The sequence below is a fragment of the Rhagoletis pomonella genome, unplaced genomic scaffold (assembly GCF_013731165.1).
Source record: "Rhagoletis pomonella isolate Grant_MI unplaced genomic scaffold, Rhpom_1.0 Rhpom_scaffold_00008, whole genome shotgun sequence".
Classification (NCBI taxonomy): Eukaryota; Metazoa; Arthropoda; class Insecta; order Diptera; family Tephritidae; genus Rhagoletis; species Rhagoletis pomonella.
Genome location: NW_023458562.1, coordinates 36911363 through 36928776, shown reverse-complemented (window position 1 = coordinate 36928776; position 17414 = coordinate 36911363). Strand labels below are relative to the sequence as shown.

The window sequence follows — 17414 nt, the reverse complement described above, 5'->3', positions numbered from 1 at the left end:
AAAAAAAATGTTTTTATCAAAATTAGAAAAATTTATCATAAAACTACTTTTTTGAAAATTTGAATTGCTTATAAAAATATTTTTAAGAAATTTTATTTTGAGACAAAAATAATTTATTACGAAAACCCCATAATTTATCAAAAATATGTTTCCCTGAATTAGAGAAGAAATTACCATCATAAACAGAGTGTTTTTGAAGAAAAAATATCAGTAAAATTATTTCTTTCGAGAAAAATAATTTTTTGGGAATAAAAATAATAAAAAAATATTTAGGGCAAACATTTTGGGAGAAAATATAGTTTTTATGAAAAAATCATTGTAGTTAAAAATATAATTTTTAAAATTGTTTGCGAAAAAAATGATGTAGGAAAAATAAATTTTTAGAAAAATAATATCTACCAAAATAATGAGCAATTTATCATACATATAATAAAGAATATTTTTATTCTAAAATAAATTATTTTTGGGCAAAAAATTATTTCTTTGAGGAAAAAAAATGGAAAAAACTGAAATAAAATTAAAAGTTACATAAAAAAATTGTTTTGGAAAAAAGTTTTTTAGGAATAAATTATGAGTTTAATTCAAAATCTTTTACAAAAAAATTGGGAGAAAAATTTGTTTTCTAGTTGAAATTTAACATACAATTTTTTTTATATAAAATCATGTTTTTTTTATAAACTTGAGGTCCCGAGGAGGTAATTTTACATCTCGTGTGCTATACCCGGGTTCACGATATGATTAGGGAGATTTTATATTAAACGCTAATGGTGAGGAGTATGACATGGACAGCAAAACCGGTAGCAAAAGCGATAACTATGTATAAGAATATACATATATATATATATATTAACTGCTATATCTACGAACAAGTATTTATTATGAAATACAACTTATTAAACCACAAATATCAAAGTACAAAGTATTATAGCATTAATCTCAACCGCACTCAATGACTCGCATTATTCCTTTATTTTCTCGTTTCTCCTCGTTCCCTATTTGCATCGGTGTCGTTGCCAGTTGTCATCAATCACTAGGGTTGCCACACAAAGCTTGCAGAATTAATTGCCCATTTTTATTAGCCATTAGTTGCGAAAATTCAAACGCAATCGTTCAACAAAAAAACCGTTCCGTCTGTCTATATTGTCCACCGGCACGTGAGCTCTTGTTAGTTGGTTTATCAGTGAGTTTGTAAAATTTTTCGTACGCAGAAGTCGCGATTCTTTTTAGCTGCCAATTCAAATTAATTTTTTGCAAAATTTGGACACGATGTGTACGTAAAATTTAAATTTATTTTGCTTTAATACGACAAAGAAAAATCGTTTTCAATACGATGAATTTTTTTTTTAACCATAGCGGACGAAAACTTTTAATAAACCGATAATATAAACAACAGGAACTATTTTAATAGATAATAACAACTTATCGATATCGATAACTTGTTCGTTGGCTATAACTCTATCGATAACGACAACTTCTTCGTAGCGTTAAATTTATCGAAGATGATAACTTTATTTATGACGATAACTTTTTCTTTTCAGATAACTTAATGAAAAACAAAATTTCAAAATCGCACAACAGGATTTATTTTAATAATGACAACTTATCGATATCGAAAACTTTTTCTTGCCTATAACCTATCGATAACGATAACTTTTTAAGGCGATAACCTGTTCGTAGCGAAAGTTTTATTGATTTTTCAGTAACGATAACTTTTTAGATAATGACAACCTTAGCAATTTTTACCTCAGCCATATCTGCATAGATATTGATTTCCTTTATTCCAACTGATGTTTGCCTGTTTTGGACAGCCACTTGAATTTCGACAACAACCGATAAAAAAGTTTCTACCATCCCAGTAGTGTTCCAACTCGCCCCTCAAAGAAAGTAGTTTTAAACTACTTTTTGCATCACAAAATTGTTTTCGCTTTTTTCCGTTCGCGAATAGACTTTTTTTCCTTGAACAGTTCGACGCTATACGCCGCTCTTTGACTTTTGGATCAAAACAAAACGAGATTCCTTAAACAAAAGTGCCCGCATGTAGCGGAAAAATGTCTACTCAAACAACAGCTATGAAACCAAGCACTGAGGCACAATTCCGTCAATTTCTTTCAAATCAGTTTCTAAAATTTCCACAACATCCTCAGCGTTCGCCAAGCCACAGCTTCGAAGCTACTGCTTCATTAACTTGCACCGCTGCTGCTGCTGCCGCTGTTTCTTCTTTTTCTGTTGCTGCAACTAGTGTAATTTTCTCCCATGCCATCATGAAATGTTAGTCAGGCATACAAGTCTGGCGCAAATATAAAAATAAAATTAAATAAAAAGCAACAACAAATATGCGCTTCAACTGCAGATGCGCCACTTTACAACGAACCCCATTCGCCAGTTTTGGATGCTCCGTTGGCCAATTTCATTTGGGGAAAAAAAACCCGTGCTAGCATAGCAGGTTATTGCATGGTCGACGTGCTGGAAATTGTTGCCGTTAAAAGTTGCCACATTAGCTGCCTGCCGCCTGATGCTTGCCACATTTTGTTGTTGTTGTTGCTAAATGCTTGCTTTCTGCTTTTTTTTCTAACTACTCTTTTCTTGATATCACTTTTTCACACTTGCTGCTGCTAAAGTTGCTGTTGTGGCAGCTAAGCGGTGTTGCTTAGGCGCTCCGAAACCATTAACAGAAATGATATGCGAAACATCAACAAATACTTTTCGATATAAAAAAGGCAACATCGACTAACCTGCCACTAAGCTATCGCAAGCCAAACATTTGTAGCTCCGCTGTCACGCTTTCTTTTCTTTTAATCGACTTCTTCTCAGCAACTTGCGGTCCATACACTCTTTGCTGGCTAAGTAACTTGCAACAGCTTTTCCGGCAGATATTGCAGTGCAGCTTGCAACTTTTCTAAGCTTTTATTTTTTATTTTTTTAATCTTCTTCTTTACTCTTCTTTCCGTTTTCTTGTTTTTAATTTGTGTTGTTATTTTCCTTCATTAGTCACTTACTGCTCTTTAAGTGCTTGTCTTTTAAGTGAAAATTAAGGCAGTCAAGAACTTGCAACTTACCTCTTGCTGCTCATGCACACTCCAACGATTGCTTGAGGCAACTGTTGGGAAGATAATTGTTTTTGCTTTAATTATTGTTGCAAAATACCTGCTTTCAAACTATTAACTACTACCACTGATTAATCTCAGCTGGCGCTTTCGTCTCGCCGCCTTGTTTCACTTAATTGACGGTAATTCCCATTTGATTGGCAGTAGAGAAATTTGCTGATGACTTAGCTAAAGTGGAGTTTAGAAAACAGATTGACATTAATTTAATTCAATTGAGAGTGGAAATACTTTGTGAATTTTGGTGTATAACAAAGAATGTGGTAGAGGAGAAGGACCGAATGCGCTGCTCCCAACATACTGTGGTTTGAATAAAGGCATAGGTGGTTGAGGAATATCATTTTCAAAATCACCAAAGAAAAAGTGTGTAGCATAATGTTATTTCATACTTCGTTTGAGAAGTGCATGCGGTGAATTATTATGTTGCATACCTTTGGGCACTCAATACATAAATGGCCGTTGGGTGCCTCTTTGGTTGGTCGGTTGGTTTCAGTGCTTCCTAGTCACTGTCTAGGACACAATTAACGCGTTTTCGCCATTTTGAAGCACTTCTCGCGAGGATATTTTGTTTATTCATATCCTACGTTCCTAGGTCGAACCAATTGATTCTCTAGTGAATCTACCGATTTCACTAATAGTAGCTCCTTACAGGTCAGTTAGTTGTGTTAGTTGTTACCAGTTGTTTATTTTATGTCTAATATTCGAAAGGCAAATGCTGGACATTTTTTTTTGCTTTCTTCTAATTGAAAGTAGTGGTCCTCTTTTTCCGCATGTTTGTTTATGGGCCTTGATATGCTAAGCAAGTTTTCTCGAAATTTGTATCTCTGACCACTTGCATCAAGACAGTTCAAAGATATGCGGAGACAACCCAGTGCCTGCCACCGCTTCGAATTCATCCAAACCGGATCCCACCTTCGCCAGCTCATCAGCTTTCTCATTACCTTCTATGTTCCTATGCCCGGAAACCCAGACAAGAGAGACGATGGTTGATTGAGTCACTGAGCACAGTATCACTTTGGAATATGGAGACTTGTGGAGATAGCAAAGGACAAAATTGGTTTGCTTATCTTGTGTGATAAAATCGACATTGTATTCAAACGAAATATATTCTGGAAAGCTTTGTTTTGAAAAAAGAAAGGTTTGAAGAGGATTGCCACATTTTTAGCGAGGTGAACTGAGTTATATTTTGAAGTTAAGTGAAATTATGCAACACTGGTATCAAAATAAGCTGTTTAACACAATTCTTTTTTACAAGCAAAGCTTAAAAGAGTTGCCACCTTTTTCAAGTTTAAATACATTTTTTGTTGCATTTGTGTTAAATAGAGCAATGAAATAAAAGACGCCAGAGAAAATTTGATTGAGACTAAATTTTCAAAGGAGTTGCCACCTGGAAAAATTCTAAAAACCTAGTTACGCAAATTTTGTGTATTCTGATTCAACCTAGCACTAGTCTCAACCTTGGGTTAAATTTTTAATTTTGTTTATATTTTTTTTACCTGGTTACGCAAAACTATTTTGTCGTTGAGTTTGGACCACTTACATAGGTCTTTATTTACAGGATTTAGACTAGCTCTGGCATAAGAAGTTCTAATAGAGCTAACCATTTTTGAGGCTGGGGAACTTCTATCAGTGTCCTAGTTGGTATCTTGTATAGGCTTAACTGATTTGACACTAGCAAACTCCTCTCGGAGTGAAAGATACTACATATAAGTATAGTCTGGTCATCTAAAAATGTCTATCGCTTAATTGTTTTTATCAATTATTCAAAGTCAAATGATTTCATCAGTTCTGGAAATTTCCTCTAAGTACATATAATTTTGTTCGAAGGCAAGCTTTAATTAAAAATTGACAGCAAATTGCGATAAATGTATAGTTAAAGTTACTTGCGCTGCGTGGCGTCTGACTTTCGACACCCATATTTTAACCACCGAACCGCTTTTCAATAGTTGCTACCATTCTTATCTAAAATGGTTAAACAGAGAAAAGCTATTAGTAAATGTTTTGAGCTTTGAAGCGAAAGTAGAAACAAATAAACCAAACGCAAAAGGTGACACAATTGAAAAATAGCAAAACAACATAGCAAAAAATAAGTATAATAAAACAAAGTTAGTCAGCATAGCAAAGTTATCAAATTAAAGCGTAGAATGCACTTCATAACCAAACGCACAAATACAAAATTATCATACCACGTATACCATATGTACAAACACAATGACACGCTAATAAGCGTATGTGTAGAAAAATAATTTTTCGCTTATCAGTTGGTAAACGTGAACGTTTTTTTGTAGCAATTGAAGTACATAGACATCGCGCTAACAAAGCGGGCGAGTCTGAGTGGGAAATGGTTAGCACGAAAAGCACACAGCACAAAGTAAAAATGCGATACTAGAGAGCTTAACTGAGTGCAGCTCATACGAAGCTGGGCAATTATAAAGCGCTTCTGTAAAAACGTTCCACTTTGATAAAACGCTATACTTTTTGTTTATCTAACTAATACTAATTCACTTACATACAAATACGCTTTATATGCACGTAGGACATACATACATATATATGTACTCTTTATCAGCTGCATTGTAGAGCCAACAGACAGTTTACGGCTTATTGGTGGGTTTTGCTAAAATATGAAAGAGTTTGAATGTTAGTTGCGTGCTATTTGACAGCGGCGTCGGAAGTTTGAAGAATAATATTTATTTCTTATTTAATAAAAGGTGATTTAGTGGCGTAAAATAAAAAAATATGATCACAAATTTATGTACACGTGTAGCGAATTGAGTTTTTTCGCAAATTTGCACTTTATACGGTAGTGGATGGCAGGATGACTGCGTGGCGTGAATGAATGTGATAAGGCAATGCAAACGTCACAAATGTAAAAAAGATATAAAAAATAAAATCAAAATATGTGCATTTGATAACTCAACAATTAAGTGGAAATGTTTTGAATAGTGAAAAGCAAATTTCATGTGGGATTAGAGAAATTGTATATCAAAACTTGGATCTAAACTAATGGAAAAAATGGGATTTCATAAAGGTAAACATTTTCCGACCAATGTAGGCTTAAATTGAATTGCGTTAAATTATATAAATTGAAAACAAAAAAAAATGTATATAAAAAAAATAAAAATTATCAAATAAAATACATTAAAAATTAGAATGAAAAAAATAGAACAAATTTAATAAAAATAAAAAATTAAAAAAGAAGTCCAAAAATAAAACAAAACCGACTCCAATTCTTATATAAAAATTTAAGAGTAACGCTAATTTCTTCATGAACACCAAAATAGTATGGGACCACCTCTGAGGTACAACCTTTCTATTAAAAATTATAGAAATCGGTTAAAGTGGTCCAAAGTTATGCTGTAACATACATAAAAAAAAAATATTCCGACGAATTGATAACCTGCTCCTTCCTTGCAAAAAACGAAATTAAAATAATAATAAAAAAATTTCGATGAAGAATTAAATTAAGGTTAACCGAGATGAGTAAATGAAAAAATATTTTTCCCATAAATTTGGAAATCTCAATCAATTAAAAAAAAAATTAATTTAAAAAATAAATGAAATTAAAAATATATCAGGGACCGAAAATAATCGTAATAATAATTTTTATTTTCAAATTATTGCAAAATAGGTTTTTTTTAATATCTTTTTACGAACATTTTTAACTGTTATTTTGTGATTATTTTAGGTTAAAAATAATCGTTATTTTATGATTTTTATTTTTCCAATAAAAAATAATCTGACAATTTTTAATCGTTGTTTTATTTTTTCGATCATAGATACTATAACCGTTATTTTCGAATTTCAGTTTTAGATCATTAACGATTTAAATCGGTTGTAAAAGCGTAGTGTCTATTATAATGGTTAAAAAATATCGAAAAAATAATAATAATCCAAAACAACGAACATTTCTGATCGTAAAAAATTAAAATCACGAAATAACGATTCAAGACGATTGAAAAAATGAATATCATAAAACAACGATTAAAGATGATCGCAAAAATAAAATCATAAAATAACTATTAAATTATCATTTTTATTATAAAAATCATAACGGATGGGGTCCCGAAATATATTTTTTTAAGAAAAATAAAACATGTAATTAAAACAATTTATTAAATTAATTAGATGGAACATTTAATAAAACTCAGTTGAGGATAATTAATAAAAAATTTATTTCCGCTGAATTTGAGTATTTCAATAAAAATAAAAAAATATTAAAAATTTCAATAAAAATAAATGAAATTAAAAGAAGTATTTCTTTAAAGAAAATTAAAGTCATTATAAAAAATTTGATTACAATTCAAGTAGTATTTAATTAAATAAATCAAAATATTTTTTAGAAATTTGTGAATGTTAATTAGTTTTTAATTAGAATTAAAAATAATGATTTCGTATTTGTAATTATATTAAATTGCAAAAAATTTTATTTAATTAATTATGTAAAATAAAAAATAAAATTTAATTATACAAATTAAAATTACCATTAAATAAAACGAAATCAAATAAAAGTGAAAATAATAATAAAAAAAAGCTAAAGCGCAAGCACAAAAGATCAAAATTAAATATAAAAAGCAAAAAACACAAAAAATTATATGAAAAAATAAAAATATATTGAATGCATAAAATAAATTGCTTTAACAATAATAATAATAAGAATGAAATAATAAAAATAAAAAGAGGTTTATGTATTAATAATACTGAGATAAAATAAAAGTAAAATATATAGTAGAACTTCGTTAATCTGGATATGGTCTAATCCGGCTCCATTTGTAATCCGGACAGTGTTAAAAAATAAAAAAATTCTATTATTTACTTTGAAACACAGACCTGATCGGTCTCGCCAATCCAGATCGCGCAAAAGTGTATTCGGCAAACAGAATATTCGACTAGCGGAAGTTACAAAAATTTTAATTACAAAAAATTAATTTACATCAAATTTAATCAAAAATATGTAAAATGAAAAAAGAAAATACTAAACGGGCTAAAAATAAATCACATACAAATTAACACACAGAAATTAAGATTTTAGAAATATACAAGAAATAAAAATGTAAATAAATAAAAAATTACAATAAATGCCCAAAATAAAGTATTTGCATTAAACACAAAAAAAAAAATAATAAATCGAAACGGAAATAAAACGGAATTAAATTTAAAAAAAAATGTAGAGCGTTGAAAAAAAATAAAAAAAAACAAATGAAATCAGTCAAAAAATTATAAATGCATTAAAAAAGAAAAAAAAAAGAAAAAAAAATATTAAGTTTAAAAATAATTGTTTATTTTACCATTTTTTAATACTAACGATTTTAACGATGGTACATAGTTATCCACTATTAAAAAATGGTTAAGTAAACAAATTGGGTGTTATTATTGGAAGTCTCCTGAATAGAAAAAGAGTTTTCGGATCGGAAAATATTGACTTTCTAGAATTATATATCTAGCATTTCTACGAATGGAATTGTTTTTTTCCATATATAATAGTTGAAAATTTTTTTATTTCAAAATAAAAGAAAACAGAGGTATATTTTTCGGTGGAGAACAATCCTAGGGGGTGGTAGCATTAAAATTCCGACTTTCCTTTTTTTAACCGCTCTAATGCGCACACATATCGTAGATGTTTTTGCGAAACCGCCCATCGACCATTTGCAAAACCGTAAAAATCGCCGTTGTGGCAAAAATGAGATTTGGTAACCCTGAACTCCAAGCATCGAGGTTTATGCATAAAAATCGATAAAAATCAGTTTACAAAGGTGTAAACTGAAGTAACCATTCGCAAAATCCGCTAAGAATAAATTTCTTATAGATACAAAATAAATGTTATTTTGGTCTTTCCCCGCTTCCCATATTAATAACAATGGAATGTGTAAAATTAAAGAGAAGAAAGGTGTGAAGAATAGCTTCGGTAAATCGATAAATTGTCGATAAAAATATAAATAATTATGTACATCGGCAACTAAAAACAAAAACTGAGAAGGGAAAGAGTTCATTACTTTTCTTCGCATGCAATTGTTCAACTCATTAACCGAGCATTTTATTTCAATGGACATCTTTTAAAAAGAAATGCTTTGTTTAAGCCATATTAGTAACAAAGGAAAGGAAGTTAATATTTTTTTAAACTTTCGCGAAACAACGGTGTTGTCATCGCATGTTGTTTAAAAATTAACTTTGCTTATTTGAACAGTTGCATAAATTGGCAAGTTTTATATAATTAAGTTTATCTACCTGTTGCTTTCATATTAAAAAGTAGCGATAACAAAGGAACGTATAAATATTTATTTATTCAAGAACAAGAGAAGAACCATACGTAAAATTTTCATTTAAATCGAAAAAACCCACACATTTAAGTGTGGTTGTATAAATAAATATAAAAAATATATATAAAATACGTCACTAGCAACTCAAAGTATTGTACTTCCAGCTTGTCTAAAAAAGTATAAAATGAAAGCCAAACATTGTTCGACTGTGCATGAATTTAAGTCTTTTAATCTTAGTCTAGCCCTAGCCAACGCTGTCCATTCACAAAAAAATATGCTCCCACGTATCTTCTTTTTCAAGACAAAGACGCCGCTGCATCTCGGCGGTTGAAATTTATAGACAACATAGCGCAGAGTTGAACCCGTGCACAAGAAATCCAAAAAACCCTGAATTGTTTTCACTAAAGCTGTATGGGAAAACTCAGAAATATCTGTTCAGAATATGTATTAGTGTCGCAATATGAATCCCACAATCCTGATTTCATTCTTAGCGTACAGAGTTGTGGGCTGTTGGGAAATGACGAAAGCTAACCCACACTAAATTACGTCGTATTTGGACATACTTTTAGGGATTCCGAATAAAGGGATGGTCTAGAGGCGGAAGAGGAAGATATTTCCAGCTAGTTCGGTGGCTCAAATATGGAGTGAGGAACGCTCTCAATTTAGTAGACCGCAACCGAAGTGTCCTCCAAGCAGAAATTTTTGACATAGAAAGGGCGGCTAGCATGGGTTCTCGAACGTTGCAATACTGAATCTGGTTCCAAAAAGTCAATTTACAGCGAAGAGATCTCCTTACAGCAACCGATTTGTGACGAATATACCTAAGCCGTAATAAATTAACTATGCACCAAATTAAAAAATTGTAAAGTCTGAAGATTTGTATGGCCAGATTAAGCAAAAAACGGGCTGATGAAATTTTGAAGCTAACAAATACGTAGTGTGAGTTCTTACAAGTATGACAGGAAAGGCTGAACAACACCACCTGGAACAGTAATGGTTTAACCAACCCTACCATGAAACCCCAGAATGACTCCAGCGGAAAGGAGGTGTCTCCTCCGGCACTAGCAAAGAAATCTGTTGAGGCACGAAGGTCCCTTTCTCAAAACAAATCAACCATTTCAACCCTTAAACACGCCCATCTGATTAACCTAAATGTGTATTCATAGTAATCAATCAAATTAAAAAAAAAAAAAACCCTGTAAAAACACACCTCACTCAATACAACCAGCTTTGCCTTCAGCTCCTATCCATAAGCGTGGCGAAAATACTGCTAGTTAAGCAATTTCTTGTTTTTTTTTTTGTTCTTTCCTTGAACGTATCGATAGCATTCCAATTCAGATTAATAAACTAAGCCCCTGGGCGACAGCGCACACCTAGTTAACGAAAATTTATTTATATATGTACCTAACTAAATATATACGAGTTTGTACATACGTATACAAGTCTCGACACATTAATTACACATTTTTGTTTGTATTGATGTATTCGAACTTAATTTAGACCAGTGTCACTGCGTTAACACTTTGCTGTGGGCCAAATGAGGTTAGGCGAGGCGAGGCAAGGTAAGCCTAGCCGCATAAAGCTGATGTGTATCACGCAGAGCCATGATTTACGAGGAAGGAAGCGCGATTTGTTGTTGCCACATCCGATGCTATGTATCTTCCTTATTTTCGCTTAGATCATGGTACTCGTAGCTCAGTGTCTATATGTACTCGTATTTTATAGTAAATATAGCCAACAGCATCGACGCAGCTTGCCGTATACACAGATACTAACGCGCCGAGGCATGCATAATTAATGATGTATGCATAATTAATCAATTCATCAGCACCAAAAGCGTCAACAGAAAATACATACATACATGCATACCAACATATATAAAATATATTTAAGTACTGTATTATATGCGCATACCTACAAATCTATATTGGGTCATATGATATGTCTATGGGAATTTAAGGTGATATGTGGTGTTGATGCCCCAATCATTTAACAACACTAATCCAATAGTGACAAACTTTCAACGATAGTTATGTAACTTGCCCAGAAATTTGTGAAAAAGTTGCTCCATTCAGCTGCGATAATTTTGGTGGCAGAGATGCCCCGAAAATAATTCAGCAAGATCGACATGAAAGCTGCGGAGAAAGGCCTAATACACTCTCGACCACTTTATAAGCTTAAAAATAAAATTAAATAAAATTACCTTTTCGGTACCTATTTTCTATTATATTTCTATTTTTTAATTCTAATTTCTCTTTCATTTGGTACCCATATTGTTCTCCTACATTACATTGAAATTTTTAAATAATTTTTGGAATCAATCATATCTTTAAAAACACAAAGTCCTTAAAAAAAAAATTCCTGACGTCAAAGGCAAAAACTAGAGACGTAGTTTTGCTATATTTGACCTATGGCTTCGTGAGTACAGGGTGACAATCAATAACCGGCACAAAGTTTAGCATGCGCTGCCACAAAGGTATTTTAGAGTAGGCAAATAACTTTTGTTTTTTCGCTGTATAACGATTATTTGTTATGTGTGTCAGAATGTCAAAGAAATGTATTGCAAAAAATTACAGTGTCTGCCAACGGTTCAACGAGCTCGGCCATGAAGGAAGAAAGCGGAGGCAATAGCTCCAAAAGCGAATTCAACGAAATTCCGGGTATCCATGAGAAAAATCGCTCGTGAGACCGGGATCAACCGTGAATCGATGCGGCAAATAAGTAAAAAGGACCTAAGCCTCAGCGCGTGAGACTCCAAATATGTCGAGCGCCTAAGCGTCTCGCCGCAAGTCAACGATAGGAGCACATTATCTTTACCAACGATAAGCTATTCACCGTGAAGCAGGCGCACAACTATCAAAACGAAGAGAGCTGGTCCACAGAGACTCCTAGTACCTCAGCCATTGTCGAACGCTGTCAGAATCCGCAGTAGGTTATGCCAGCGGCAAGACTCCCCTGGTTTTTGTGGATCAAGGAGTGAAGATCAAACAAGAGGTGTACCGCCGCGAGGTGCTTCCGTGGACATGGCAGAACCTCGGCGTTATGGAATGGACGTTTCAACAAGACTCTGCTCCGCACCGTAAAACGATAATGACGCAACACTTTTTATCTCATATGCGGAATGGCCACCCTACTCGCTGGATCTTAGCCCAATGTTATACAGTGTGTGGTCGATTTTGGAGGCCAGAGCATGCGCTAAGCGCCACACTAGTTTGGAGGCACTAAAACAATCACTGCATCGGGAATCGGACCAGTTGTCTTCAGAAAACCTGCGGCCGATCGTTGACAATTTTAAATCACGTTTGAGCTTATGTATCGCCGCTAAGGAGGGGCCATTCTGAATCTAGCTACATATATATTTTGTTAATAAATATCCATGTTACTGTTATTTATCGTTTTTTGATTAATTGTTTCTGTTAGTGATTGCTTCGTGTGTTTCGAAATTTTTTTGTTTTTGTCGAAATTTGTTTGTGATATCAACCAGATGATGACGGAACTTGGTTGGAAAGTACTAAAGCATCCACCGAATAGCGCCATCCTTGCATCATCTATGTCAGCTTAGATTAGAGTTGCTGCCACCGCGCAGAGCACGAATAGCACACATAAGCGGAAGTCGTTTATTTATTTATTTTCTTAGGAATTGAACCACCGAGTGCAGTTTATATAGCACAAAAAGTCTATAACGTTCATTGTTGAAGACTTTGTTGCGCATGTTGGTGTTGGATGCTCTCCACATCGTTGGTGTTCGATGCTCTCCACCTCGTTGGTGAGGTATCCTAACCATTTTCCGTGTCTGCCTGTCAGACAGTGTCCGGTGACTACCCCGACAACTAATCTGAAAGAAGAGCGCTCATGCTGAGTGAGAGCTATGGATCGATTTTCATCAATCTTTGGCACATTTTCCTGGTAGTAGCGCAGGTTGTTTCCAGAGCCTACTTGGTATTTGCCTCCTCGATGCGTTTCGGGCTTTAGTCTGTGTTTGAAGGAGATTAGAGGTATGGCCACATTTTGAGCAGAATTGTTTCGGTCTTTGCAAACTGTCTGATGGTAAAAATATACCGACCGAAGGGCCGCTGAATAGAATTATGAATATACGCGAAAATCTTACCCAAAAATTTGCGCAGACTTTTCATATGACCCAATACAAATATAACTCTGGAGCGAAGGGCGCTACTAGTGCGTGGTAATAGTGGACTTCATTAAGATAATCAATGTGACGGGGTAGTACAAACAAACGGTCTGCAATAACAGAACTCGAAATAAAATAATAAAAAACAATAATAATAATAAAATATGTTAATTACTTGTTGAGCAAGCTGTTGCTGCTGCAGAGCATCACTGAATTGTTGTCGGTAGTTTCCAGCGGAACATGACCAGCGGTTGGGTAGTCAATGGGCAATAAATAAACACACACTAACCGTGCAAAAATGTGGTATTAAACCACAAAATGCAAAAAAAAAAACAACGAGACGCAGCAACAAAATTGTCCGTAGTATTTGCGAACAAAACCACAAATGTTTTGCGCATACAATAACAACACTAATATTATGGTAATAATAAAAGCAGCAATTGTGGAATTAACAGCGCGCCATTAACAGCACGCGAAATCATAGCGATTTCATTGTCATTCACTTAGTTTACGAGTTTTTCAAGTTGCTTTTCATTCAGCTGATATATAGCTAAGATCGTTTATGAGCAAAAAAAAACTCCACAAATGGCTGTGTGTGATCAGAGAAGGAGGAAGAATGACAGAATCAAAGCATGGTTAGTCGTTTTTAGAAAAAAAAAAACGTGGCGGAAATATGCTATGGAATGGAAAACGAGAAGCATAATTATCGTTTTTCTACAGGCCATAATTTTTGTTTCTAAAATGTGCAGCTTATCTTCTGCTAAGAAAAATAGGCTAGTTAATATATATAGATATTGGATCCTTCAATCCGAATTTGAGGTCAGAATTTGAAGGCGGTCGTTTTTTTTTTCTTTTTCACCCCTGTTTAGGCGACTAATAACACCTAGTGCCTAAAGGTATGCTACACTCCAAGCAACTGGTATCAAACCGGATATTAAGCACGTTTGTATTTAAATCGGCGATGGGCACCGCCTTGCCCGCGGGCAAAGCTCTTTTGAGCTTTCTATACATTTTGTATGGGCGCGTGCAAAGTAAAATCTCTCTCTGTCCATCGCTGATTTAGATGCATGTGCAAAGCTTATTAGAAATTGTTAATGCACATGCACTTCTCAACTGCCGCAGAAGAAAACCTATTAAAGTAGTTAATTACTGATGCCCGAAATCATGCTCAACTTGCTTGACGCATCACGCCTTAATTTCAAAATTTTGTTTCGACTTGCTAGTGCTGCAATTAGGGTTCGAAATTTCAGACTTTGGTATCGATACTGAGTACTCATTCTGGCATCCAGCTCATGGTATCGATACTCTAAAAGTATCAGGGAAAAAGTATCGATACTACTCAGTATCGAACTCGTTAAATACGTTTTTTGGGATACTAAAATTATTTTACTCTTCAATCGTATATCTAGCTATTTCCTGCAATTAAAACAATACAAATTTAAAATATTTGATTTTTATTTCATTGCAGAACTTACTTTCACGTAAGAAGTAATTTTAACGTTAAATGTACATACTTACATACATATATATACATACATATACATATATATACATACAGTATATTTTGCTTTGCTGCCTCTATGCTTAAGTGCACATTTAAGATACCTACCCCAAAATGCGCATCAAAAGCATTATTTTTAACATTTATAAGGAAACTGCTCCGATAGATGCATTCAACATACCTGCACATTGGCGATACCTGCCTTAAAAATTGTGCGACTAGTATCAATTATCAAAGAAAGTATTGCGTTTACCTGCACTGGCCCTACAATTACCTAATTTTACAACCTTTTATTTATTTTGCTCATCTCGCAGAACAACGAAAATTGCTATCAATTTATGTAGTTATATAGATAATTAGATAACATTCGGTAAAAATTTCTCTTGCAGTAATTTCTACATGGTAAGTGCTCCGCCAATATTTGGTTTCATAGGGATTCGGATACCTTCCTCATTGAAGTAGTAAAGAAAATTCGCTTAAGTGCCTTTTTCGGTTACATGCACAAGTTTTTCGTGCAAAGAAGGATGTGCAGCTAAGCAAAATATACTGTATATATATACTTTCACGAATTTAAAATTTTATTAAGATCTTTTGTAAACTTTTTGGGTATGCGTTTTTGTAGCATATTCAATTTTAGTATAATAATGTGCAAGTTTGAATTAAAAGTCAACGGCAAGAGGCTACACGTAAAGTTGAAAAGGTTACAGAACTGCATACTCAAAAGGTTTCTAAAAATTCTGCTTTTTCGTGAACTTTGCGTAAAGGGTTATGGCCTTATCCATAAAAAATAAAAAAGGTTTAGAAACTGAAAATGTCATTTTATTATGCTCTTTAAACCTATTTCATTTTTTATGAATAACTATTTCGTTTATGTTATGCAACAGACTACACGAAATTTCTGTTTATTTTAAGTGATGGACAAAATTGAATGATAGTAATCCATTTAAGCAAAGAAAATTGGGTTGCCAGTGGAAGAAACAATTTAAAAAGTGTGTTTTTTTTAGTTTTCGATACTACGAGTACTTTGCAAAATATCGAGTAAAATCATCAAATAAGGTATCGAGTATTAAAGTACTCATTTTTATACCCTCAATATCGATGCTTACTCAATATCGATAGTATCGTTCGAACCCTAGCTGCAATATCAATTTTTATTTCTGCTGCAAGTACTGTCAAATTAATCGAGTGTTGCCATGTGAAACTGATCGCCAGATTTTTAGAAACAATAACGGATAATCTACATAAAATATCGAACATGCTTCTAATCAATTATTTTGCGGTATATAATTGCTTATGTAATCTTTCCTCTAAAAAATTCGGTTTCGATTCGGTTTCGGCCAAGACCTCGAGTTCGGTCAGACACTACACAAAACAAATTTTAAGTGAGAAATTCCTTACATTTTACTTGCATGTGTACATAAAATTGTCATTCATTAAATAATAGTTTTTTTTTTATAAAATTTTTTCGCGCTTCAATTGGCATACACTCTCTATTAAAACTGTTAATTACATATTTTATTTAAGTTAACTTTCCATTAAGCGAATCTACTTTTTCATATGTACATATGTTTATATGTATATGTCAGCAGCATAATTATCCTTAGCTGTTGCAGACGTTTCGCTAATTGCGCTGTTAACCAGCCATATTTTCATGTAGCACAGTTGATCCCTTAACAATGCTTATTGCAACTAAGTAGTAAAGCTGTCGTGTGGTCCTTGTTTGGTCAACTTAATTAAGCTTCAGTTTTTTGCTTGCTTTATTGTTCAGCTAGTATTTCTGTTATTGTCCATTATCTTTACAGTTAAGCGGCCGAAATGCAAGTGGCAGTGTTATTTTTATTGTTTGCAATTTATTAATATTTTTCATTGCACGTTTTTTCGTGCATTTCTTTTGCTATTTTAACTCATTTCTCACACTTACATACACATGTGTGTACATACATACATACATATAGTTTTGATGCATTCAATTGCATTTCTCATTCGCAATTAAGTGGAAATGCATGCGTGGATGTGGCAATATGCATTGCTGAGCATTTATTTGTTATTGCATTTGTACATACTTACATACATATGTATAATGTTCTGTCCATCAGTATGTATGTTTCACTTCCCATTTTTTTCTTTGGCATAAACAATTTTTTTTTTGCTTTATTGCGCGCCTTTTATGCCCAAATAATTAGTGCATACTTTTATTTACGGTCGCCTTTCCCTTTTTTTTAATTTTTTGCACTTAATCATTTTTTGTTATATTTATTATTATTTTGCCACTTTATTTATTACACTACTGATTGCATTTTCATGCATATTTATCAACCCATTATTCCTATTGTAGCAGAATATTCTGCATATATTTTTTTTTATTTTTTCTGCTTTTGTAGTTCGTTTTTATTTCCTTTCATTTAAATTAATTGCTTTCTGTTTTT

The 17414-nt window shown here is 33.1% G+C and overlaps 1 protein-coding gene across 5 annotated transcripts in view; it reads left to right on the top strand.

Moving 5' to 3' along the window:
* Positions 1-17414, top strand: part of LOC118744786 (putative polypeptide N-acetylgalactosaminyltransferase 9) — a 438912-nt gene that overhangs the window by 273637 nt on the left and 147861 nt on the right. Inside the window, exon 1 of one of the 5 annotated variants that reach the window (XM_036478110.1) lies at positions 5768-6132. The exons of the other annotated variants lie outside the window; for them this stretch is intronic. The gene's annotated coding sequence lies outside the window, so the exon portion shown is untranslated. Of the gene's footprint in view, positions 1-5767; positions 6133-17414 lie in introns of those variants that run through there. 5 annotated transcript variants of the gene reach the window in all.